Here is a 25,856-nt window from a genome sequence, read left to right as displayed (position 1 = left end):
CACAGAGTTTGGGTCTGGACAGAACCAGAACCGACCTGACCCGACTGTTCCAGGCCCCATGTGGAGAAGTACGTGGTTCCGGAGGACGACAGCTACATGACCAACCCCAACCTGACCATCAGCGTTCCCATCGCCCCCGGAGAGTCCGACGTGGAGTTCCCTGAGGAAGAGGAGGATGAGGAAGAGGAGGAGGGTCAGGAGGAGCAGAGCGAGGGATCAGAGGGAGACGAGGAGAGAGAGGAGGAGGTGAGAACCCGACCCGACCCGACCCGACCCCTGCAGATAAACAATGAAACTGATGAACCTCCTGCATGATCAACTGGTGATGATCAGCTGGTGATTGATCAGCTGGTGATTGATCAGCTGGTGAATGATCAGCTGGTGATTGATCAGCTGGTGATTGATCAGCTAGTGATTGATCAGCTGGTGATTGATCAGACGTTTCTGATGTTGGTCTGGAGGATGAATCTCCAGAGAAGTCTGGATTACATTTCTCCATCCCAACTCAGAATCATTTCAGCGCCGGTTCCGGGGAACGCAGCGGCGCCGATTCCGGCGCCGGTTCCTGCTGGTTGTGTGTAGCAGCGAAGCAGCAGGAAGTGTGTGTGTTCCTAACAGGAAGTGACTGATTTGTGTCGTGCATGTGTTCTGTGCTGACTCGGTCCGAGTCCGTCGGGCCCAGCAGGATGTTCTGGTTCAGGTGGTTTCTGCAGGATTTCAGCTGTTTGAGTGTATATTCCGGCGCGGTTCTGGTCCGGCGGTTCTGGTCCGGGGCGGTTCTGGTCCGGGGCGGTTCTGGTGGGATCTCGCTGTAGCTCCTCAGAGGTTCTGCAGCTGCGGCGGCCCGGTGTTCCAGCGTCATCAGAACCTATTATTGTTCCTGCAGAGGATAAATGAAGGCAGGTTCTCCAGCTGCTCCGTTTGGGTCCAGACCGGAAAGTTCTGACACGCAGATTCTTCACGCCGCTTTGTCTGAGTGCTGCTCGCTGGATCAGCAGCCTGAGGGTGAAAAATGCTCTGAGACGGTGAGCGCCGCCCGGTTCTGACCCAAATAGGCAGTGAGCGGCGCTGCTGCTGGAGGGGATGAGTCAGCGGCCCGGTTCAGCTGCGGTTCCGACTCCGGGAACGGGTCCGCTGAGCGAGCAGAGCATCGGCCATCTGGGTGTCGGTTCTGATAGGTTCTGGTCAGAGTTACAGTCCGGTTCTGTTCCTCAGTTTCAATAGTTTGATGATTTTTACTTTAGTTTGGACTGAAAAAGAAACGCAGAGCAGAGAAACAGAACCAAACAGAACCAAACAGAACCAAACCGAACCAAACGGAACCAAACGGAACCAAACAGAACCAACAGAAAACCAAACAGAACCAAACGGAACCAAACCGAACCAAACGGAACCAAACGGAACCAAACAGAACCAAACAGAACCAAACAGAACCAAACAAACCAAACGGAACCAAACGGAACCACTCTCCAGACCTTTTTCTATGAAATAAGAGCTGGAACATGAAACCCAGCAGGTTCTGGCCCGGTTTGGACCGGACCCGCCGTGTTTCTGCACTGGAAGTGACTCAGTGAGGCTGTGATGACCTTTGACCTCTGCAGGTGTCGCAGCCGCAGGTGGAGGCTTTGATTCGTCTCTGTGAGGAACATCAAAACCATCAGAACAGAGAAACCCTGACCTGGACCAGAACCAGAACCAGAACCAAGGCATTAAATACAAACAGAACCTAAACATTTTTTATTTTCTCATTTTTTAGGTTATTAATATTCATTTATTTGATCATAAATTTTTAAATTCTCCTTTGGCTGAAATCTTTTCCGGTTCTGTCCAGGTTCTGTCCCAGCAGCCGGTTCTGTCCCGGCTCTGTCCCAGCAGCCGGTTCTGTCCCGGCTCTGTCCCAGCAGCCGGTTCTGTCCCGGCTCTGTCCCGGTTCTGTTGGTTCTGCTGATCAGATTCTGGGTCTAACTGGACCGTCTGTCTCCGTCCGTCTCTGAGCTGCTGCTTGTTTTTCTTCTTCTGTGGTTTAGATGAACGACGTCCCGTTTTCTGTCTCAGCAGAAACCGTCGCTCTGACGGATGTTGCTCTGTGCTTGTTAGCTCTGCGCTTGTTAGCGCTGCGCCTGTTAGCGCTGCGCTGTCCCTTTAAGAAAAGATGGATGTGGGAAATGAGCATCTGTTTCCATGGTGACGGATAATGAGCCAACGCTGCGTTTTTACCTGAGGACAAAAGGACGGCGATTTATTGTTGGTGGTCAGAGCGGAGCAGCAGGCTCCGCCCACCACACCTTTATAACTTCTAATCAATAATCAATCACTTCCTGTTGGACCCGACGCACAGGAACAGCCTTTAAATTCATTTGGGTTTACTGTCAGAACCGGATCCAGGACCGGATCAGGCAGAATTATTCGCAGTCCCACCAGTTCAACCCAACTCCAGTCCGTTTAGAAAGTCCGGTCCGGTTGGTGAGGTGCTAACGCTAAGCTAACTCAGGTCAACCGGACCATCAGGAGGAAAACGATCAATAAGGGATGAAGGTTCTCATGCATTTCATATGAGCTGGTTGCTCTCTGTTTGGGTCGGCCCGCAGAACTCCGGTTCCTCCGGTTCTGTCCCTGAACCGGACCGGTCCTCCGTTTTCTTGTGGCTCGGATCCACAAACTGAAATACATTTAAACTCCTCATTACAGACATTTAGCTGTCAGCAGGCGGCATTATGCACCCTGCTGTGCACGACTCTGGGAGCGTGTGTGTCAGAGATTAGAGAGAGAGGGTGTGTGTGTGTGTGTGTGTGTGTGTGTGTGTGTGTGTGTGTGTGTGTGTGTGTGTGTGTGTGTGTGTGTGTGTGTTTGGCTTCACCTCTGCCTGCGTTTGTGTCCAAGGCTGCTGGCATTTGTCACAGTCGCTGCTCTCTGTTCTCAGGCTCTGAATGTATTCATGAGTGGCTGTTGACTCAGGTAGTTAGCTCACCTGTTCACACACACCCACACACACACACACACACACACACACACACACACACACACACACACACACACACACACACACACACACACGCACACACACACACACACAGGAAGGTCTCTGCCGTTTCTTTGTCCAGACAAAAGACGGCCCGTCCAGATTTCTCTCCCTCCGTCCTCAGCAGGATCTCATCCCTCCATCGTCTCTTTGTGGAGTTAAACTCCCATGATGCTCAGCAAACTGGGACTTTTAAAGTCAGCTGGGATTGATGCGGCGGGGTTTGGGGGGTTTCCTGTTGTCCTGGTTTTAAGTGGACAGACGGTGGTTTTCCTGTGCTTTGGAAGCTGAAGGTTCTGTGTGGTGCTGCCAGGAATCCTGCCGGTTCTGAACGGTTCTGACTCATTCTGCAGGGAAACGAAGCGGGTCTGGGCTCAGAAACAGGATAAGAAGTTTATAACACAAATACTGAAGTAATTCAGGCTGGAGCCAGGCTGGTAGAAACCGGGTCTGAACCCGATCCGGACCGAGTCCTGGCCCGGTCCGGACCGGGTTCTGACCCGATCAGCTCATCACATGGTTGCTGTGGTTCTCCAGCAGAAAGAAGAAATCAGCCTATCAGAGGGCAGCACAGTGGACCTGAGGAAGCCTGGCGAGGAAGAGGACGAGTACTCAGAGCTGGCCGAAGAGGCCATGGACCCGGACAACTGCTTCCCTGACGGTAGGAACCGGCCCGGTTCTGCAGAACACACCCACCTGGACTGCAGGGCGCTGCAGGTCTGTCCAATTCACACAAACTCATAAATATGAGTTGATCCAAAAATGATTTATTATCATCAACCTTTAACAAAATGTCTCTGATGGTTGATTCCAGCTGACATTGTGTCTCTGATGTGTTTTTGCCTCTTTCTAATATTTTCTGGAGGATTTTGGATCCATTCGGTTCAGAAAAACCTTTTGCGTTATTGTTGTCCTCTCCAGTTTTCTATCTCTGGAGCAGCCGGCAGCCAGAGTTACAGATATTAATCAACAATAAGCTGCGTCGGCGTTTGAGAATCCAGGACAAACAGATGAAACTAAAACAAACTCCAAACAGAAAAGTTGCTGCAAATCCTCAGAGAGCGATGAGTGTTTTTATTATTGAGTCTGTGAAGGTCTATCCCGCGCATCGTCTCACCTTCAGCACATCCCCCCCCCCAGTCCCCCCCAGAACCCCCAGTCCCCCCCCAGAACCCCCAGTACCTCCACCACTTGGCCCAAAACTCTCACCGTAGATTTATGACTGTGTTCCTACTAACCCAGGTGAGAAGCAAACACCTTGGTACTTCCTGACTCAGCCGCTTTCCTCCAGCAGACATTTGTCTCAGACGCTGAGCGGTAACCGCGGTAACAACAACCAGTAAACCTGATGGATGACCTTCATCAGGTTCAGCAAAGGTCACCGCTGTTTCTACGCAGACGATCTGCTGCTGTTAGCCGCGACTGAAAAACCCACAGGAAGGCAAAATCTGGCCTGTGATACAACAGTTATTTCATCTTTGGCTTTTCCATCATGAAGTCTCTACTGAGGAATGAACACATGAATCACATGAACACATGAATCACATGAACACATGAACACATGAATCACATGAATCACATGAACACATGAATCATATGAATCACATGAACACATGAACACATGAATCACATGAACACATGAATCACATGAATCACATGAACACATGAACACATGAATCACATGAACACATGAATCACATGTGTATCACAGATTTGAACAAACATCATGGTTAATAATTCATAAAATCTGTAACAATTCACAATTCGTAGCAGTTGACATGGATTTATATTCATCCCCCTCTCAGTCTGACACCCAGAAATAAAACCCAGAACAACCAGTTCAGTCATCAGCAGCAGACCAACCAGAACCAGAACCAGAACCTGCAGCTTGTTGTTCCATGATCTACCAATCTGCTCCAGCTCTTTGCTTCTTTGCTTCTGGTTTCTGTTTTCCGCCGCTCCTTCTGTTGCTCCGGCCCGTTTTCAGGAAGCTGACAAACATCGGTGATGTAAAGAGGCGACAGACTGCAGCCGCGGTCGCCTGCTGCCTAATTACCCAGATTACATCATCACTTCCTGCCCGGCCTGCGGTTTGTCGCAGCTCAGTTTGTTCTGCAGCCACTGAAAGTTTCCCCGTCCACATCCCCCCGCTTGGCCCGATACTTTCACACTAGATTTATGGTTTCCTTGTGACGGCCCAGGTGAAAAGCAAACACCTTGCTTCCTTCCTGACTCAGCCGCTTTCCTCCCGGAGCGCAGAGATTTGTCAGCGTGGATCCGATCCGCGCGGCAGCAGCAGCCTGAACGACCACACAGCGATAAAACTCAACAAATTCAGGAATTTAGATGAGCCTCTCAAGCTTATTACTCATAAACCCCCGAGAGGAAGAAACAATGAGGACAGCCAGCTGGAAAACCCTCAGTGAAGAACAAAGCGGCGCAAACGGAGCCGAACACCTGCAGAACCTCCATCACCGGCACCGAGGTGCCGCTCTCCGACCTGGATCCATCCGGCAGGACCGGCTGGTTCTGGACGTCACACACTGCTGGAGGAACCAATCAGACGCAGGAACACACTTCCTGATTTAATCTCACAAATTCATTAGAACCCGGTTAAAGAAACAGAAACAGACAGACTTTATAAACCTTAATGTCTCCAACATTTAATACAAATATTAAACACTAAAGTTTCTAGTTCTAAAGCTAAACTTAAGTGACTGATATTAATATTAATAGTTATCTGTAGTTCACTTTTGTTTTATTTCAAGTGATTTTAAATATTTGTAGTAGAAATTAAACCAAAACTGTTTAGTGTTTTTGCAGTGTTGATTTCTGTATTTAAATCTAATTAAAGATGTGAAACACGGATAGATATGAACTGTAACTGTTTCATCAGGTTCTGTGGAGAAAAACCCTGAAAATGATTCATTTCATTTCAGTTTCCTGCAGCTTCAAACTGGTTCCTCTTCATTCTAACACGAATGTTTCAGTTTGGGCTCCAGGACTCGGAGCTGAAGCCGTGAAGCGCAGCCAGCAGTCGGACGCACAAAAAGGTCAGAAGCATAAAACCGAGCGGAGGCAGGAACAAAGCGCTGCTGGCGTCGGGACGGTTCTGGTGCCAAGCAGCAGATGTGCTTTGATTCATTTAGAAGACGGATCGTCCATCAGCTCCGTCCCAACACCGCGGCGTCTCCCTGATTCAGCACAGTCCTTCGCAGCAGGCGGACATTTGTCATCGGCTGGACCCGGATCGGCTGGACCCGGATCGGCTGGACCCGGATCGGCTGGACCCGGATCGGCCGCCGGAGCGCCGACAGGAAGGTCGGCTCTTCTCCGCTGAAACGCTGAAGAATCGCAGAGGATGGAGACGTTTGGATCTACCTGCTGGAAGGACAGCAGCTTCACGTTCCGTCTCGCCGGCACCAGCTGATCCGGACCTCCAGCGAGCAGCTGGGCTGACTCAGCGCCGGCCGCTCAGACCGGACCAGTAGCACCAGTCTGCTGACTCAGCGCCGCTCCTGCAGGCAGCTGGCTGCAGAAGGAGGCCAGGAAGAGTCTGGCAGCTGCAGGAGCAGCTGGAGGTCAAACATCCAGGGAGCCTTTTGGGTTTGAGCCACAGAACCGGTGCTGGCCTGGTCCGCCGGTCCTCATGTCGGGTCCGATCATAAACGCCGTCATCGCCCTGAAACATCAGGACAAACATCAGTCCAGTGCTACAGACCGAACCGTCGGCTTCCTGAAGTGAGACGACGAACCGACCACCTGGGAAGGGTCAAAGGTCATCCATTATTCTCCAGAGAAATCTCTATCTACAGGCCTCAGTTAGCAGGTCTAAGGTTAAAGGTCGTGACCCTGAACGTCTGGCTGCCCCATCTTTCTAGAAACAAGATGGCCGCCGGCCTGCAGTCAGCAGCAGGAGGGGGACGAGACTCCTGGGACGATGTCCCCGGACACATGTTGGACCAGGCACGGTGGGGAGGGGTCATGCTGTGGTTCTGAAGTCCAGAACCGTTGGACAGAACCACAGAGTCCAGTTGATTCCTGTTTTCATCAGGATCTGGTCAGACGGTACAGTTGACCAACATGAGGCTCCAGCAGCCAGTATGGACCTGTGGTTCCTCCACTACGGACCTCCAGGTTCTACCGGGTCACGTTAACCGGCTGATCAGTGGAAGGTCCGGTCCGGATTCTGTGGGTTCACCGTATTCTCCTGAGAGCTCTGTGTTATATTTAGCCGCTGGAGCCGCTGAGGTCTGCGAGCTGCCAGATGGCGCCGGAGCGCCGACCTTTTCCAGGTTTTTTCAGGACGTTATGTAATCCTGGAGCTCAGCGGCGCCACCGCCTGCTCACAGCCAACAGATCCAGAGTTTCTCCCAACACGGCCATCTTTGTTCCTGGCATGGTCCAGTGTGGTCCGGTCAGAACCAGCAGCGTTTCTCCCTGCGGCTCCTCCTAGCTGTCAGGAAGACCGAGAGCACGCCGCCGCGCCTGCGCTCATTATTATTATGGTTCTGCACAGAGAAGAACCTCGGCCCACCGGGAGGCGCCGACGAGCCGGAGGCGCCGGGCAGAAAGATGGAGGCAGAGACCTTCGGCCTGCATGCAGGAGGAAACACCATCAGCTGGAGGGAGTAACAGAACCGCTCAGTTTGTCATAAAACAGCAGCAGAAGAAAATGTCTCAGATGAATATCCTCATTAGAAACAAACGCCTGACAGCAGAAGAAGAAACACGACGAGTTAAAACCTTGTCACTCAAAGCTTTTTCTGAAATGTTGGTTCCAAACCAGCAAAACGTTTCATCCACATGGAAACAAAAAGAATCTGATTTTACTCCCCAGACCTGCAGGTTCCCCTGTTACCAAGTTATTCTGCTGCTTGGACACCAGGTGGCAGTAATCACCACAAACAGGTCCTTTAAAGTCTCCAAATGACAGAACTAAGTTACAACAACTCATCATTCATCATCAATAATCTATCAGAAGTTAAAAACAACGTTTAGTCGACGTCTCTTTCTAAGCATAAAAACTTTTCCGTTTAGTTTTCAAGGCAGCAGGTTAATGTTGAGTTAAATTAGCTGCAAATGTTTTATAGAATATGAAACAATTTGCTAACGTTGTTAAATCTACTATATAGTCTAAAATTGATCAAATCGATGCAGCAGTGTTTTCTAGTGATATTTTAGCAGATTTTTCTGCAGGAATTATTCTAATTAAAGCAGATTTGTGCTGCAGGTTAAACTACCTGAACAGTAGTGGATGTTTACGGCGACCCGGACGGAGTCGTTCTGGGTCTTTATTCTGGCGGAACCGCTCCGGTTTGCTGGATTAAATCCTTCCTGTCAATAATAAAGAGCTTTCCTTCGCCACACGTGCCACTGCTGAGGCAGATAAAGCTGAAAAATGGAATTTTAATTTCCACCTCCGCTGCAGTTCCAACAACGTGTGTGCTGCCCTTTTTTCCCTTTCACTGCGCCGTCACTGAGCTAGAAGTAAAATGTGCAAAGGGAACACTTTTCTTTGGCGTTCCTCCGGAGGAGAAAGGAAACCACAGAGGAGGTCGTTTTCTATTCACTCCTCCATCAGCAGGTTGCTGCTTCAGCCGCACTTTCTTCCAGTAGAAATGTATTTTTATCAGGCACACAGCTGGGCAGCAAAGCCCTGAATTCACCGTCTAACACAGGCAGTCATTATTTCACCCTCAGCCTCCTCCAGCCAGAAGGAGCAGGTTTAACCCTCTGATCAGCGCCGACACGCCGCGCCGCGTTAGCCGCCTCATTAGCCGTCTAAATGCCAGCTCATTGGTTAATGTTGTGATGCCCACAGAGTGGGAGTGGGAGTGTTTCTGCCTCAGTGGGCAGAGTGGGGCCTCCCGTTTTCAGGTGGAGCCTCCGGAGTCCGGCTGCCGCTGTGCCCTCGAGCAACGAAACCAGGCGCCTCCTGAAAAACTTCTGCTGTTTCTCTGGAAAACTGCAAAGAAAAAACGTCTGAAAGTTTCTGAGTGGCTGATCTGAACATGTGAAGTCAGAGAATTAAATTTCAAATGAGAAGCAAATGAAGCCGTTTCTAATCTGAGAACACCTCGGAGTGTGAGGTCACGACCGCTGCATTATGCATCTGGATGCTGCTGCGCTCCGGCCTGCAGCCCGGCTTATATAACCTGCACAGTTCATGCAGTGAGCGCCAGCACAAAACAGCACAAAACGCAGCCATCGATCAGCCGGGCTTCACTGGGAAGATTTTACCACCTGGGAGGAAAATGATTACAAAAAACTAGAATATGAATTATTTCTGTTAAGCTAAGTTTATAAATATAAACATTAATAAATGACATAAAACCAAAACTAAATACGGTGTGGAGCGTTTGCCTGATTAAAGGAATCCAGTCTGAAAAAACAAAAACTGTTTTGTTGTCAGTAACTCGAACATGAACTCACATTAAATTCCTCCAGGTTTCATGAATTTAATCTGATTTTCAGTAAACGTCTCTGGATAGATGAGGTTCTGTTCACATGAAATCACTGTCAAAAGTTTTTTATGAGTCTGCAGTCATTTTTATCTGACTAGAAATAAAAAGTGTTGATCTTAACGAACCGCCTGAACTGATGGACTTTATTTGTTTCATTGTTAATTAGAGTTGGATCCAAACGGTTCTGGTTGCATTTTGGATGGATGGTGGTTGGATGGCGGATCAATAGCAGATCAATAGCAGATCAATACGTCGTCTGGCCCATCGAGGCGTTCAGAGCTGCGTTCAGTTTGAATCATTAGAGCCGGTTGAAAGCTGAGGGGTTTCCTCTCTGTCTGGGTCGGATTACAGATCAGGAAGAGCCTTTTAGTCTCCATGGAAGCAGAAAGCCGAGTAATCAGAGCTGTAATTACAGGCAGACGCTGCAATCAGAGCGGAGAGGAGCAGCGCCATCATCATCTGCTGCAGCCGTCCATCACTCCCCACTATAACACTCCCTCACAGCGTCCAGGGAGCGAGTGACCAACCTGCAAAGGTCACAAAAGGTCACGATGCTGACCGACCTGCAAAGGTCACGATGCTGACCGACCTGCAAAGGTCACGATGCTGACCGACCTGCAAAGGTCACGATGCTGACCGACCTGCAAAGGTCACAAAAGGTCACAATGCTGACCGACCTGCAAAGGTCACAAAAGGTCACGATGCTGACCGACCTGCAAAGGTCACGATGCTGACCGACCTGCAAAGGTCACGATGCTGACCGACCTGCAAAGGTCACGATACTGACCGACCTGCAAAGGTCACGATGCTGACCGACCTGCAAAGGTCACGATGCTGACCGACCTGCAAAGGTCATGATGCTGACCGACCTGCAAAGGTCACGATGCTGACCGACCTGCAAAGGTCACGATGCTGACCGACCTGCAAAGGTCACAAAAGGTCACGATGCTGACCGACCTGCAAAGGTCATGATGCTGACCGACCTGCAAAGGTCACGATGCTGACCGACCTGCAAAGGTCACGATGCTGACCGACCTGCAAAGGTCACGATGCTGACCGACCTGCAAAGGTCACGATGCTGACCGACCTGCAAAGGTCACGATGCTGACCGACCTGCAAAGGTCACGATGCTGACCGACCTGCAAAGGTCACGATGCTACCGACTGCAAAGGTCACGATGCTGACCGACCTGCAAAGGTCACGATGATGACCGACCTGCAAAGGTCACGATGCTGACGACCTGCAAAGGTCACGATGCTGACCGACCTGCAAAGGTCACAAAAGGTCACGATGCTGACCGACCTGCAAAGGTCACGATGCTGACCGACCTGCAAAGGTCACGATGCTGACCGACCTGCACAGATCCGCTCAGCGTCTCCTGCCACGCTGCATCGCTTCTAAAATATTTCCACTTCCTGCTTTTGGAGCGCTCTCCGGTCCGCGTGGCATTCACATTCAAACTGAACCAGAGTTCAACCGAACCCAGAACCAGAGGTCACCAACTGGACCGGACTCTGACTCGGCAAACGGATTTGGATTTTCTCTGAACCTCGGTGTTTGACTTCACGTTACTCACTGGCTCATGATGGAGGACGATCAGGGAGGCGTCCCTCAGGGCTCCGTCCTCCAGCTGCTGTCGTTCCTGATCTCATGTCGTCTCTTCTTCACGTGTCGCCTTGTCGGGTTTTTCCAGCCTCATCCTCTCACTCTCTGAGCGTCCTTCCTGTCAGCTCGACTCCATCATCGTCGCGGCCCGCGGGCCTCTCAGCACCACTCAGCAATCACTCTCCCCATCCTGACTCTGAGTTTCATGCCGTCCTGATTGTTGTTGACACATCGATCAGATCTGGTTAAAGACCAGCTTTCAGACGCGGTCGGCCGGTCGGAGTGAAAACCCGAGCCTCGTTATCAGCAGAGTGACCATCGCTGCTTCGCTTCCAGCATCCATCAGCCGCGTCTATCAAGATCAGCCGTTATTCTCAGAGGTTGATCGATGCGCTGCTTTCAGACACTTAGATTTTATCGACGCAGAGCAAAGTGGGACTAAATAAAAAGTCAAAATGGGAAACTTTTAAAGTTTATTCCTCAGATTTTCCTCCTGATCTGTGATCTTATTTTGCTCCATCGGGTCCGATTACCGTTTGGAAGAGACGTGATGAACATCGAATGTGTTTTTCCTGTCGGCTTCACCGTCCTGCCGTCAGTTCAGCTCAGAAAACGAGGAGGAAGTTGATGAGAGATCTCCAATCTGCTGCCTTCGTCGCTTCATTTCACCCAAACACACACAGGGAGCTTCATTACGGACAACCTGGAGCTCAACATCTGTCTCAGAGCCACACGTTACGCAACAGCAGCAAACATTTACACTCAAAACCAGGAATCCTGCTCTGGTTCCTGGACTTAATATCTGACTTCACTTAAAATAAGACAAAACTAAAGTAGAAGTGACTTTATGGGACTTTGTTTTAAATAAATAGTTGCTTAATATGGATGAAAAACGACCAGTTCCACTGACACATCACTTCGTTTATAACAAGATGTTTGTTCTAGAAATGAATAAGAATTCCTCAGTGAGTTTTAGTGTTTTTCAGCCTCAGATCACCCGCCCTGATCCACCCTGATCCACCCTGATCCACCCTGATCCACCCCGATCCACCCTGATCCACCCTGATCCACCCACCCCGATCCACCCCGATCCACCCTGATCCACCCTGATCCACCCACCCCGATCCACCCTGATCCACCCTGATCCACCCCGATCCACCCTGATCCACCCTGATCCACCCCGATCCACCCCGATCCACCCTGATCCACCTGATCCACCCGATCCACCCTGATCCACCCTGATCCACCCACCCCGATCCACCCTGATCCACCCACCCCGATCCACCCCGATCCACCCCGATCCACCCTGATCCACCCCGATCCACCCCGATCCACCCTGATCCACCCGATCCACCCTGATCCACCCGATCCACCCTGATCCACCCTGATCCACCCACCCCGATCCACCCTGATCCACCCTGATCCACCCCGATCCACCCTGATCCACCCCGATCCACCCCGATCCACCCTGATCCACCCAGATCCACCCTGATCCACCCCGATCCACCCTGATCCACCCTGATCCACCCGCTGTGACAAGTTTCTCCTGTCCTGGTTTCTAATGTGACCCGAGGGGGAAAGCGGACGGGTTGCCTCAGCTTCTGAAACCTCCTGTCTGATGCGCGGTTCTGCTTCCTGTCGCCTGCAGTGTGCGTGTCCCGGTTCCGGTGCTGTGACATCGACACCACGGCGGGTCTGGGACAGATGTGGTGGAGAACGAGGAAGACCTGCTACCAGATCGTAGAGCACAGCTGGTTCGAGTCCTTCATCATCTTCATGATCCTTCTCAGCTCGGGAGCTCTGGTCAGCGGCCGCCATCTTGGTCCTGCTGTACAGGACGCAATGCGTTAAATTTGACTTGACCTTTCTCCCCTTATCGCCCCCTACAGGCCTTCGAGGACATCTACATCGAGCAGAGAAGGGTCGTCAAGGTGGTGCTCGAATATGCTGACAAGATCTTCACCTACATCTTCATCCTGGAGATGGCGCTCAAATGGCTCGCCTACGGATTCAAGAAGTACTTCACCAACTACTGGTGCTGGCTGGACTTCCTCATCGTCGATGTAAGACATCGCCTGCTCCGTCACTGTGTGGTGTGTGTTGTGTGTGTGTGTGTGTGTGTGTGTGTGTGTGTGTGTGTGTGTGTGTGTGTGGTGTGTGTGGATATGTGTGTGTGTGTGGATATGTGTGTGTGTGAGAGAGAGAGAGAGATCTGTGAAAACGGGACAGCAGGGACGGAGTGTGTTGTTTCCTGATGGAGGATGTGAAAGTCTTAAGGTTTCAGAAACCAGCATGTTGGAGTTAAACTTGAGGGTTTTAATGGGTTTAACTGGAGACCTGAACAATGAGTGGATTCTCTCGGCTCCGCTGTTAAAACGCCCCGACATCCTGCTGACTCAGCTGAAACACGCAGCCTGCAGCTCGCCCGCTCCCTCTCTCTCTCTCTTTCAAACATGGCGTCAGTTTCAGTAAGTTTGGCTCCATCCTCCTGTTTGCTCTTGAGGCTCTGAAGGTTTTTAAATCATTTTATTTAAATAAGAAGGAATCCTAGAAACATCCCTGTGGAACTTTGTGCTGCAGATTTTCTTCAGTTTTTATCTTCATGTGTTGAAGATGAAACACATGAAGATCGATGAACCTGAATGGAAACTGATCAGCTGCAGATCTTAAAGAAACGATTAGATATGGGGGCGCTGTATTATTATTATTATTATTATTATTATTATTATTATTATTGTTATTATTATTATTATTATTATTATTGTTGTTGTTGTATTAATGAGGTGTAAAGACAGATGTTGTCTAATCAAAGTCCTGTTAAAAGCATCTATCTGCCAGTTTGGTTTAATAAATCCTGTATTTGAGCAGCTCTGCTTTACCTGACCTTAGACCTCTCCCTGACCTCTCTGTGACCTTTCTGTGACCTCTCTCTGACCTCGCTGTGACCTCTCTCTGACCTCTGGGACCTCTCTGACCTCACTGTGAACTCTCTCTGACCTCTCTGACCACTCTGTGACCTCTCTGTGACCTCTCGGGACCTCTCTGACCACTCTGTGACCTCTCTCTGACCTCTCTGACCTCACTGTGACCTCTCTCTGACCTCTCTGTGACCTCTCTCTGACCTCTCTGTGACCTCTCTCTGACCTCTCTGTGACCTCTCTCTGACCTCTCTGACCTCACTGTGACCCCTGTGTGACCTCTCTGTGACCTCTCTCTGACCTCTCTGTGAACTCTCTCTGACCTCTCTGACCTCTCTGTGACCTCTCTCTGACCTCTCTGTGAACTCTCTCTGACCTCTCTGACCTCTCTGTGACCTCTCTCTGACCTCTCTGTGACCTCTCTCTGACCTCTGGGACCTCTCTGACCTCACTGTGAACTCTTTCTGACCTCACTGTGAACTCTCTCTGACCTCTCTGACCTCACTGTGACCCCTGTGTGACCCGTAGATCTCAGTTCTGGCCTACCTGGCCCAGTTCCTCCCGGTGAACCAGGTCTCCACCTGCGGGTTCTCAGGACGTTCAGGGCTCTCCGTCCTCTCCGGGCCGCGTCCCGCTTCGCCGGTATCAGGGTAAGAACCGGCTGACCCGCCCGGTTCTGTGCGGTTCCGTCAGAGGAAACGTCTCGGGCGGATCAGAACCTGAAACGTTTCCTCTGTGTGGATCCCGGACTCGTCCGTTCAGACTGGCTGAGCGGCGCTTCTTTCCTCCTGTGAATAACGAGACGTTTCTGGCCTGCAGCGCCCCTGGATCGCCGCGGCGCCCTGCGCTCCGTTTCTCCTCTTCTCCTCCTCTCTTCCTCTCGGCGTTAGAAGAGCCGCTAACTCCTCCTCTCTCTTCTGTGTCTCTTCCTCTTCCTGCTCCTGTCCCTGCTCGTCCTCCAGGTTTCCTTGGTCAGTCTGGTGGCCAACACGTTGGGTTACTCCGACCTGGCGGCCATCAAGTCCCTGCGGACGCTGCGGGCCCTGCGGCCCCTCAGGGCCCTGTCCAGATTTGAAGGCATGAGGGTAAGAGTCAGTATTAATGTGCCAACACCTGAGCACCAGCTGCCAGCAGCTCCTCCTCTGCTAAGAGGAGGATCCTCGTTCTTCGGACGAGAACCGAAGAACCATGAAACCGTCTGTTGGAGCGTTAACATGATGATCACCAGAAACACCATTCATGCAGATTTTAGTTTCATTATCGTCAATAAGAGCTAATCAATTCACTTTATGTCATTAAACCAGACAGCAGTTTACTCTACAGAACCGGTTCTCATCCAGATCCAGATCTAATTCAGATCCAGTTCTGATCCAGATCCAGTTCTGATCCAGATCCAGTTCTGATCCAGATCCAGTTCTGATTCCGATCCGGTTTTGATTCAGATCCGGTTCTGATCCAGATCCGGTTCTGATTCAGATCCGGTTCTAATTCAGATCCGGTTCTGATCCAGATCCGGTTCTGATCCAGATCCGGTTCTGATCCTGATCCAGATCCGGTTCTGATTCAGATCCGGTTCTGATCCAGATCCGGTTCTGATCCAGATCCAGTTCTGATCCAGATCCGGTTCTCATCCAGACACTTCAAATCCAAATTGAACACGTCCAAGTCACTGCTAATCGCAGCAGATGCATCAATGAATCAATCAATGATGAGATTGATGTGATTTTTTGTATTTATCAGAATAAATCAGTTTCATCTCTCAGGTGTTGAAATAAGGAATATTTCCCAGAATCCTCGTCTCCTGTCCCTCGTCCCTCATGTCATTCTAACCATCGTTTCTCCTGTCAGTATTCAGAGTCTCTTCAGGAGTCAGTATTACTGAGTGGAACCGGGTCGGCGTTCTGCAGAACCTCCAGAACCGAGTCCAAATATTATTGTCTATAAAAACTTAACAGCGACAATCTGACCTGAAATCAGATCAAATAATTTGAAAATTGTAATATTATTAATATTAGTGGAAAGTCATTCACAGGTGAGTTCTGCAGGCGCCGTCGACTCGGGTCCACATCAACCTTCGTCCTCCTCTTCCTCTCTGCTCGGGTTCCTGTGGTGCATTATGGTAGAAACGACTGGAGCAGATGGAACCAGAACTCTGAGATTTTGAACTCAGAATGTTTGAAATGATTTTTAAATGAATGAAAACATCATTCAGGTTAAACTGTTGATGTTCAGATCAGCTCTGATAAGAATCCATCTTCTCTGTGTTGTTTGAAACCTGCATGTCTTCCTGACCCGCTGATGGTCCGGTGGACGGACGCCGACCCAAACCAAGCATCACCCTGAACCCAACAGATCATTATTTACAGTGCGTTTCTGAGGAAATGCTGGATATATTTTGTCTTAATGAAAATCATTCGGTTCTAAATTTAAATATCTGAACTTCTGGTTCCGCCTGACCATCAGAGCGCCGTTCTGCCGTCTGGACGCGGGGCGACCCGGGGCGACCCGGAGCGACCCGGAGCGACCCGAGGCGACCCCCTGACCCGGTCCGGTTTGTGTGCAGGTGGTGGTGAACGCCCTGATCGGCGCCATCCCCTCCATCATGAACGTGCTGCTGGTCTGCCTGATCTTCTGGCTCATCTTCAGCATCATGGGTGTCAACCTTTTCGCCGGGAAGTTCGGCCGCTGCGTCAACCGGACCGGCTTCGTGTACGACGCCTCGCTCATCAACAACCGGTCCGAGTGCGACGCCGCCAACGACACCTCGCAGCACTACTGGACCAAGGTCAAGGTCAACTTTGACAACGTCGGCGCCGGATACCTGGCTCTGCTGCAAGTGGTGAGCGTCACAGAACCAGAACCGCTGACCGGGCTGACTGAAAACCCGGTCCAGTTTGGATTTACATTCACATCACAATTTCTATCATTTCTGAGAAAAAGATTCAACTTTCACTGAACATACTCTGTAAAAAATGATTGATCTCAGGCAACGGTGAGACGTACCGTCTCTTTAAGAGGTAATTCCTGGAGCAAACCGATTGCACCTGCAGCTTGTGTTTGTGCCTTTAACCTTTCTGTTTGAATCGGGACAAAGCTGCTCCCGCCGAGCGCCGCGGAAATCAGAGCCTTCCTCGTTTTTTCACTTCCAGGTCTGAATTCAGACTCAACAGGAAGTGAGAGAAACTGCAGGCGCTCCGAAAGATCACAGCTGTTTTTAGAGCATTCAGAGGCGAACCGCCCACTCCTGCTGGACCGGACCGGACCGGACCGGACCGGACCGGACTGACTCCGGTCCGGTCTGCAGCCGGTCCATCATTTCTTCTCTCTCATCATCTTGTCTTTTCGTTTCTTGGCCTTCCTCTTCCTCTGCATCTTTTCATCAAATGATGCAATAAAATCATTTTGCTGCATCAGTTGATCATTATATTGATCGATTCTGATTGATCAGGCTAAACTTTCATTTCCATCAAACTGAGTTGGAGCCTCCTTATTGTTTCATTTCATATTATTTTATTTCTATGAAAATAATTCTTACAACATTTAAGATAATTATCAAAATTATTTTGTAAAGAAATTAATTAAAATAATTATGTTAAAATTGTCAAATTATTTTAATGGAATAACCTTTAAAAATAATCATTTTAAACTGTTATTTTCAACTTAGAATTGCTAATTAAAAATTATTGTTTATTTTTTATAAAAAAAAATATGAAAACAATTATTTTAATGTAATTTTACAATTTGTTTAATTAAAAATATAATTGTCAACAGATAATCAAAATATCCAATAAACTTCATTTCCAGAAATGTTTATAAATAATAATTATAAATGAATAATACTAGAAGGATCGTTTTTGATTTTTACTCCTTTAATTTTTCTATTTTTCTGAACTTGGTTTTTGTTTTTCTCCCTCCATAATTTCCCGTTTAACGGAACATGAATAAAACCGGTCAGGATCCTTCCTCCCTCCTCTTCCTCGCTCGCCCGCCTCAGGCGTCGGAGAGGCTTTTATTTTTAGAGGCAGGTGAAGCGACGGATCTACAGGTAGAAGAAAACGGTTCAAATAATAACCTGAGCGAAAGGAGCCAGCGGAGGGGATGTGGGCTGGAGAGACGAGTTGAGAGGATTAAAGGTTTAAAGTGAGAGGAAGAGGAGAGACAGAGGGATGAAGATGAGGAGGAAGAGGAGAGTCAGAGGGATGAAGATGAGGATGAAGATGAGGAGGAAGAGGAGAGACCGAGGGATGAAGATGAGGAGGAAGAGGAGAGACAGAGGGATGAAGATGAGGAGGAAGAGGAGAGACCGAGGGATGAAGATGAGGAGGAAGATGAGGATGAAGATGAGGAGGAAGAGGAGAGTCAGAGGGATGAAGATGAGGAGGAAGATGAGGAGGAAGATGAGGAGGAAGAGGAGAGTCAGAGGGATGAAGATGAGGAGGAAGATGAGGATGAAGATGAGGATGAAGATGAGGATGAAGATGAGCAGCTCGACCTGCAGAAAACCTCAAGAGTTTGTCAGAATCCCGTCGCCCTGGCAACGAGTCCCTCAGCACATCTCAGCGTTCTGCCGGTCGGCGCGGCAACCGTCGGCGGGGGCAACCTTTCCATCAGCATCTGGAAAGTTCTGCACACTGTAAAAAATGACAGTTTGATAGAAAGACCAGAACAACAACATCATCATCACTATTATCATCTTCATCACTATTGTCATCATCATCACTATTATCATCTTCATCACTATTATCATCATTATCATCTTCATCACCATTATAATCTTCATCATCACCATTATCATCTTCATCACTATTATTGTCTTCATCCCAGCTGAAGATGAGGACAGTGATGAAGGTGAGGACAGTGATGAAGATGAGGACAGTCTGTCTCTTGTCGTCCTGCTGGTTATGAAGTTTTAGGTTTCAGTTCCTCAGACTCAGACGGTTCTGATTCTGTCACTTTGCTGATCCATTCAGACAGAAAACTAGGTAGAAGTTGGACACGCTGCCACCTGCTGGTGGGAGTTAAAACTGGGTAGAAGTTGGACACGCTGCCACCTGCTGGTGGGAGTTAGAATCACATAAACTTCATTTTAAGCTTAATGAACTTTTGCAATAAATTTTTTAGAAAAGTGTCTTTGTGTAGATTTGGGTTAATTGTTCTTGCGGTTCTGACCCGTGTCCGCTGATCCAGGTGTCAGCTCAGGTCATGTGACCTCCGTCCAGGTGCATCATGGGAGTGATGAGGAGGCAGCAGCTTCGCCGTTTCTCATGTTTCGTAGTTGTATTATCTGAGGATGTGATCTTTTACAGTGTAACAATAATGGCAGGTGGTAACCTGCGGCGAGGAGCTGATTTCAGCTCAGAGTGGCGGCCGCCAGTCGCCCCCTCACATTAAACAGATCTGTTCCTTCACACACATCGTTCCCTCCGCTGTTCTCCACCTGCCCCCCCTCCCTTAACCTTCCTCCTCCTCCTCTTCCTCCCTCCCAGAGGCAGGAAGGAAGCCCTTAAATGGCTTTAATGTTGCTTCATTGATGACCTCGGCAGCAGTTTTCGTCCTGTTAAATCGCTGCTAAGTCGACCTTCGTTTTGATGCGCCGCTGCAGGAAATGAGCACTGCGTTGCCGTGGCGATGCAGAGGAACTCACTTGACCCGCTCAGATGAAGTGGGAAGCCAGGCGACTAGACGCCCGGTCGTCCAGGCGTCGCTCCGCTTCAGCAGGATTTACACCAAACAGCCTGGGAGGCTCGGTGGTGGCAGCCTCATGCTGTGGGCTTCAGGTTTTCATTCATTTTGTTGTTTTTGTTTCCAGGCAACCTTTAAGGGCTGGATGGACATCATGTACGCCGCCGTGGACTCCAGAGCCGTAAGTCAGCGCTGATCTCTGATCTGAACGCCGATTCAGCAGCCGGGGGCTCAAACTGCGGGCCGGGGGCCTCCTGAGGCCCTCAGAGGGATGATCATAGCTGAGGAATCAGTTAATGCAGAAACACATTTAGTAACAATGTTGGGGTGAAGCTCTCACTGACAGCAGGACTTTCAAAGCAAACACAATGGAAACGTGAGGCTTTTATTTGGAATTTTATTCATTTGGATAATAAAAACAACAACAAACATCCAGTTATCAAAACACAGCGAGTCAAATTCTCACTGCATTTTAATTTAAAAATCCTAAATGGAAACATTTCAGACACAGTTTGTTGTTTTTATGTGAGAAACATTTTATGTTTGAATTGCAGTGATTCTCAGATCTTCTCTGCTGAAACTGCTTTGCTTGTTTCATAACTGAACAAGTAAAATGAAAGATTGAAGAAGTTTTTTGAGTTCTATGTAGGAAAATTGAGCGAGATGCAGCCGGACGCTTCGGGCCGCGGCTCCTGATGGTTTCTTGAAGCTGCTGGTTTCCTGCTGCAGGTGGAGGAGCAGCCGATCAAAGAGATCAATCTCTACATGTACCTGTACTTCGTCATCTTCATCATCTTCGGCTCCTTCTTCACCCTCAACCTCTTCATCGGAGTCATCATCGACAACTTCAACCAGCAGAAACGAAAGATGAGCATCAAGCAAAACACGACTTGGATTCATTTCAGAATTTCTGATTTTTTTGTTGTTTCAGTAAAAATAACTGAATTATTTCTGTGTATTTTAATTAGGAGGGCAGGATATCTTCATGACGGAGGAGCAGAAGAAATATTACAACGCCATGAAGAAACTGGGATCCAAGAAGCCGCAGAAGCCCATCCCCCGACCCCTGGTACCAGCAGCCCTTCACAATAAAAGCACAAATTCAGGCTATGTTCAGAATGGAGAAAATCAAAATGTTCCATTTTTCCTGCTGAGAATGAATTCAGATGCCTGTAACCTTCATCACAAGTTTAGATAATCCAGTAAATTAGTTTGATTTGAAATAATTAACATGTTGTTTGCTGAAATGCTACGCTAGCTTGAATTTGAGCCAATCAGAACGATGATCAATAATGTTTCAATCAGTTATTTTAATTTGTATTTTAAAACAGAATACAATTTAGTACATTATAGGTTTGAAATCATTTCTGATTAAAATATTTATCAGATTTTTAATAATTTTGCATTTGTTTTCATCCTCCCTCTACCTGTTTGAGGCTCTCTGGCGCCCTCTGGTGGAACTGAGTTTGAAAAACACGGAACAGAAAATGATTGAAATGATTCACTGCAAAACACAAAATCTTCCACGTGTTATTAGTTATTAGGACAAATATCTTAGTAAAATAAAAGTAAATTTTCAGCAAGAAATATGAGTTTGTTTTAAGTTAATAATTAATATTGAGGGAAAAAATCGACATTATTTCACATTTATCAAGACATTTTCTCAGCTGTGAAACAGAACGAGAACATTTTCTGAAATAAATGAATTTAGTTCATAAAAATCACATTTTCTGAATATTTTACATTCAGTTTCTCTCAGCTCAACTTTTCCCAGATGAAGATCAGATGTTGCTGTGGAAGAAACTTCAAAAATCAGAGGTTTACAAACATGCTGTGCCTCAGAAAAGCTTCCTAACCTTTGACCTTTTCCACTCTGTCACACGTTGACTGTTCCTTTAAAGGATCTGAAATGAATCTTTATTCGGAAAGTTTCTTCTGTCCAATTAAAGATCAGAGTTTAGTTTGGGTAAAATCTCCTTTAGGCGTTTTAATCTTCACTGACTGATCAGACCCGATCAGACCCGATCAGAACCAGGAAGATGGTGCTGAATGGACCAGTCTGTGAGCCGCCGTCTGTCTCCGTCTCCAGAACGACCTGCAGGGCTTCTTCTTCGACCTGGTGGGGAAGCAGGCCTTCGACATCATCATCATGGTTCTGATCCTCTTCAACATGATCACCATGATGGTGGAGACGGACGAACAGTCGCCGCAGATGGAGAAGATCCTCTACTACATCAACCTGGCCTTCATCGTCGTCTTCACCACCGAGTGCAGCATCAAGATCATGGGGCTGCGCTGCTACTTCTTCACCGTCGGCTGGAACATCTTCGACTTCGTGGTCGTCATCCTCTCCATCGTCGGTGAGCGCTGTCGCTTTAAGGCTGAGGCTGATTGAACAATGATCGCCAAGTGATCGGGTCAGAAACCAGATCAACCTCAGATGGTGAACATCAGCTGACTGTTTAGCTAACAGTTTGTTTAGCTAACTCTCCGTTTAGCTAACTCTCTGTTTAGCTAACTCTCTGTTTAGCTAACTCTCCGTTTAGCTAACTCTATGTTTAGCTAATGGATTGTTTAGCTAACTCACTGTTTAGCTATTGGTCCACTTAGCTAACTGTCCATAAAGCTATTGATCTGTTTTGTTGGCAACATCAATAGATCAATGACTGAATAAACCAGCCAGCTGGTAATAAATTTGCATTTCCCCACAGTGGCTGCGAAAAAGCCACTTGTTGGTAGTTAGCTTTACCCTAACTAACTAGCAAGCAAGAGTTCATTAGCAGCTATTTACCGGTAGCCGAAACCATCTCAAGTCACATGAATGTATCTTTGCACAGAAAAATCCCACAAAAAAAAACTACATAGAAATTACATAGACATTAAGGCCAACTTATTGCTTACCCATAAATTTAAGATATTTTAAGATGGAATGTTAGATTTATGGACTGAAGTGTTTTTAAGGACTGGCTGGTTTGGTCTCCAGACGCGGTTCTGTTCATCATCTTTACCGTCAGCAGCTTACAGTGACACCCAGACAACATGATCCTGAGACCGTGTGTGTGTGTGTGTGTATGTGTGTGTGTGTGTGTGTGTGTGTGTGTGTGTGTGTATGTGTGTGTGTGTGTGTGTGTGTGTGTGTGTGTGTGGTGTGTGTGTGAGAGAGCTCCTCCTCCTGTTATCGCTCCGGGGTAACAAGGGGAAGATGGATGAATTACAGCGTCTGACTGATTTGCTCGTAGCAGGAGAGCGGCGACTCAGTCCTCCAGAACCAGTAACTCAGGCTGCAGTAAACCCGACGGGTCGCCGCTGAACGGAGTGAGAGTTTCTACATGAAGCAGCTCACAGATCGACTCCAGATAAAAGCATCTGAAGACTCACAGATTCCCGGTTATTCCCACCAGGAAGGACAGATGATTATTATGTTACCTGAAATGTGCTGTTTTAGTTTTACTTCATCAGAAACATGCTCTGAGTGATGCTTAAACTCCTACATCCTGGCAGAGCACAGAAAGCAAAGCGCTGATCCTCATCCAGGTGTCACATATTTTGTTTTAGGCTGTTTTTTTCCTGACGGTCCAATCGACCCGGTTCTACTGGAACCAGAACATCTGCTCCACCTCTAGCTTCTCTGAGTCAAACCAGCCTGTTTCCCTCCTGGCCTGTGGGGGCGCTGCACCAACAACCACTGCAGGAAAACGACACTAAAACCTCTGAAGATGCTGAGAGCAACTTCCTGTTTCACCAGATGAAACAAGATGGAGGCGTCAGAGTTTAGTGATTTGTCTTTAGTCTTTGGCTGAAGACCAGGAGCCATTTCTGCTGCTATCGCTAGGCTAAATGTTAGCTTTGGTTGGATTTACCCAGAATGCCCTGCGGTGTAGTCACTTCCTGCTTTTGGAGCGTTTCTGGTCCACTTGGCGTTCACATTCAAACTGAACCAGACCCAGGTTTGGAGGACCAGAGGTCAGAGGTCGGTTAGGTTCAAACCTCAAAGCCGAACCGGACTCCGGTTAGCTCAACCGTTCATCCTGATTCCTGGTTGGTTTTGGTCAGTGTGTGTATTTTCTGACAGTTCATCTCAACTTCATTTGGTTTCTTCTTGTCTTTCAGGAATCGTTCTCGCTGATATCATCGAGAAGTACTTTGTGTCGCCGACTCTCTTCAGAGTGATCCGACTGGCCCGGATCGGCCGAATCCTGCGCCTCATCAGAGGAGCCAAGGGCATTCGGACGTTGCTGTTCGCCCTCATGATGTCACTTCCTGCCCTCTTCAACATCGGGCTGCTCCTCTTCCTCGTCATGTTCATCTACGCCATCTTCGGCATGGCGAACTTCGCCTACGTGAAGCGGCAGGGGGGCATCGACGACATGTTTAACTTTGAGACGTTTGGGAACAGCATGCTGTGTTTGTTCCAGATCACCACGTCTGCAGGGTGGGACAGTCTGCTCAGCCCCATCCTCAACAACTCCCCCGAGGAGTGCGACCCCCACCTGCCCCACACCGGCACCACCGTCAAGGGGAACTGCGGGAACCCGTCGGTGGGCATCACCTTCTTCGTCACCTACATCATCATCTCCTTCCTCATCGTGGTCAACATGTACATCGCCATCATCCTGGAGAACTTCAGCGTGGCCACGGAGGAGAGCACCGAGCCGCTGAGCGAGGACGACTTCGAGATGTTCTACGAGGTTTGGGAGAAGTTCGACCCGGAAGCCACGCAGTTCATAGAGTACTCCAAGCTGTCGGACTTTGCAGATTCTCTTCTGGAGCCTCTCCGCATCGGCAAGCCCAACAAGATCAAGCTGATCTCCATGGACCTGCCCATGGTCAGCGGAGACAAGATCCACTGCCTGGACATCCTGTTCGCCTTCACCAAGCGCGTCCTGGGCGAGTCGGGCGAGATGGACGCCCTCAAGCAGCAGATGGAGGAGAAGTTCATGATTTCCAACCCTTCCAAGATTTCCTACGAGCCGATCACCACGACTCTGCGGCGCAAGCAGGAAGACGTGTCGGCCACCATCATCCAGAGGTGCTATCGGCGCCACCTGGTGAGGCGCCAGATGAAGGCCGCCTCCTACATGTACCGGCAGTTCACCACGCCGCGGCACGACCGCAGCGAGGGCGAGGAGGGCGGCGAGGTGATGTTTGGGGAGGACGCGCCGGAGAAGGGGGCTGATCGCCACCATGATGAAGGAGAACTACGGGTCCAGTCTGCTGGGGGTGGAGCGCTCCTCCACCATCTCCTCCACCTCATCGCCGCCGTCCTACAGCAGCGTGACGCGAGCCGCGTCCGAAAACGTCCCGCCGCTCACTGCCACGGCACAACCGGCCGGCGAAGGCAGCGAAGAGACAGAACCGCCTGAAGCCGACAGAAGACGGAAACAGAACCTTAGCAGGAACCCAAAGAGAACAAGTTCTGATTGTCACTGAATGTACCGAAGCTGAGGACCGTCGGATCAGCCGGAACCAGAGCTGGACGATGAAGAGAGGAAGATTCAACACCTTTAATCTTTTCCCATTGGAGTCTGAAAGGAAAACGTTTTTCTGAAAGCAGATTCTGAAGAACCGCCAACAGACGAGGCGTCAGCCTGCAGCGAAACATGACGAGCTCGGTTCTGACCGGTCTGACCCGGTCAGATATCACCCGTCATTTATCACCGCGGCGTCGGGAGGGTCTGCCTCCTTACCGTTCACCGGCCGTAGGACCGGCGGGTCCGTCTGCGTTTCTGGCTCAGACCTGACAGACAGCAGCGCATTTCACAAAGATCCTTTCCTAGTAAAACGTCGTTGATGTTCCAAGTCTTTTAACATTATTACTATTTTATATTTTTAGAGAAAGTTAAAGAGAAGCCTTTGGAGTTGCGCTCGCTGTGATGAACCGTCTGGAAATCGAGAGATAAAACCTCAAAACCCGAAAAAAACAAACAATCTTTTGATTTTCTTTTGGGCGTTTTTTGCACTTTTGAGTTTACATTTCGCCGTCACTTTACTGGCCTTCAGTCAAAAGACGGGAGGCGTTTCTTCTGCTCTGACACCAAAACCAACGAATGCACAAAGAAATCCCAAACTGCGACTCGCCTGGGTGATAATCGCCTAACGAGAGCTGGGCGACCTGCGACCTGCCCCTCAGGAAGATCATGGAAGATCATGGAAGATCATGGAAGA

The 25,856-nt window shown here is 48.9% G+C and overlaps 1 pseudogene; it reads left to right on the top strand.

Annotated features, from left to right (window-relative positions):
• The window catches only part of LOC129355230 (sodium channel protein type 4 subunit alpha-like), a 112,111-nt pseudogene extending 86,990 nt beyond the window's left edge, over positions 1–25,121 (top strand).
• The last annotated feature ends 735 nt before the right edge of the window (positions 25,122–25,856 follow it).

This window comes from Poeciliopsis prolifica, unplaced genomic scaffold (assembly GCF_027474105.1).
Source record: "Poeciliopsis prolifica strain line A6 unplaced genomic scaffold, Auburn_PproV2 SCAFFOLD127, whole genome shotgun sequence".
Taxonomy (NCBI): Eukaryota; Metazoa; Chordata; class Actinopteri; order Cyprinodontiformes; family Poeciliidae; genus Poeciliopsis; species Poeciliopsis prolifica.
This window is presented reverse-complemented; position numbering and strand designations above follow the sequence as displayed.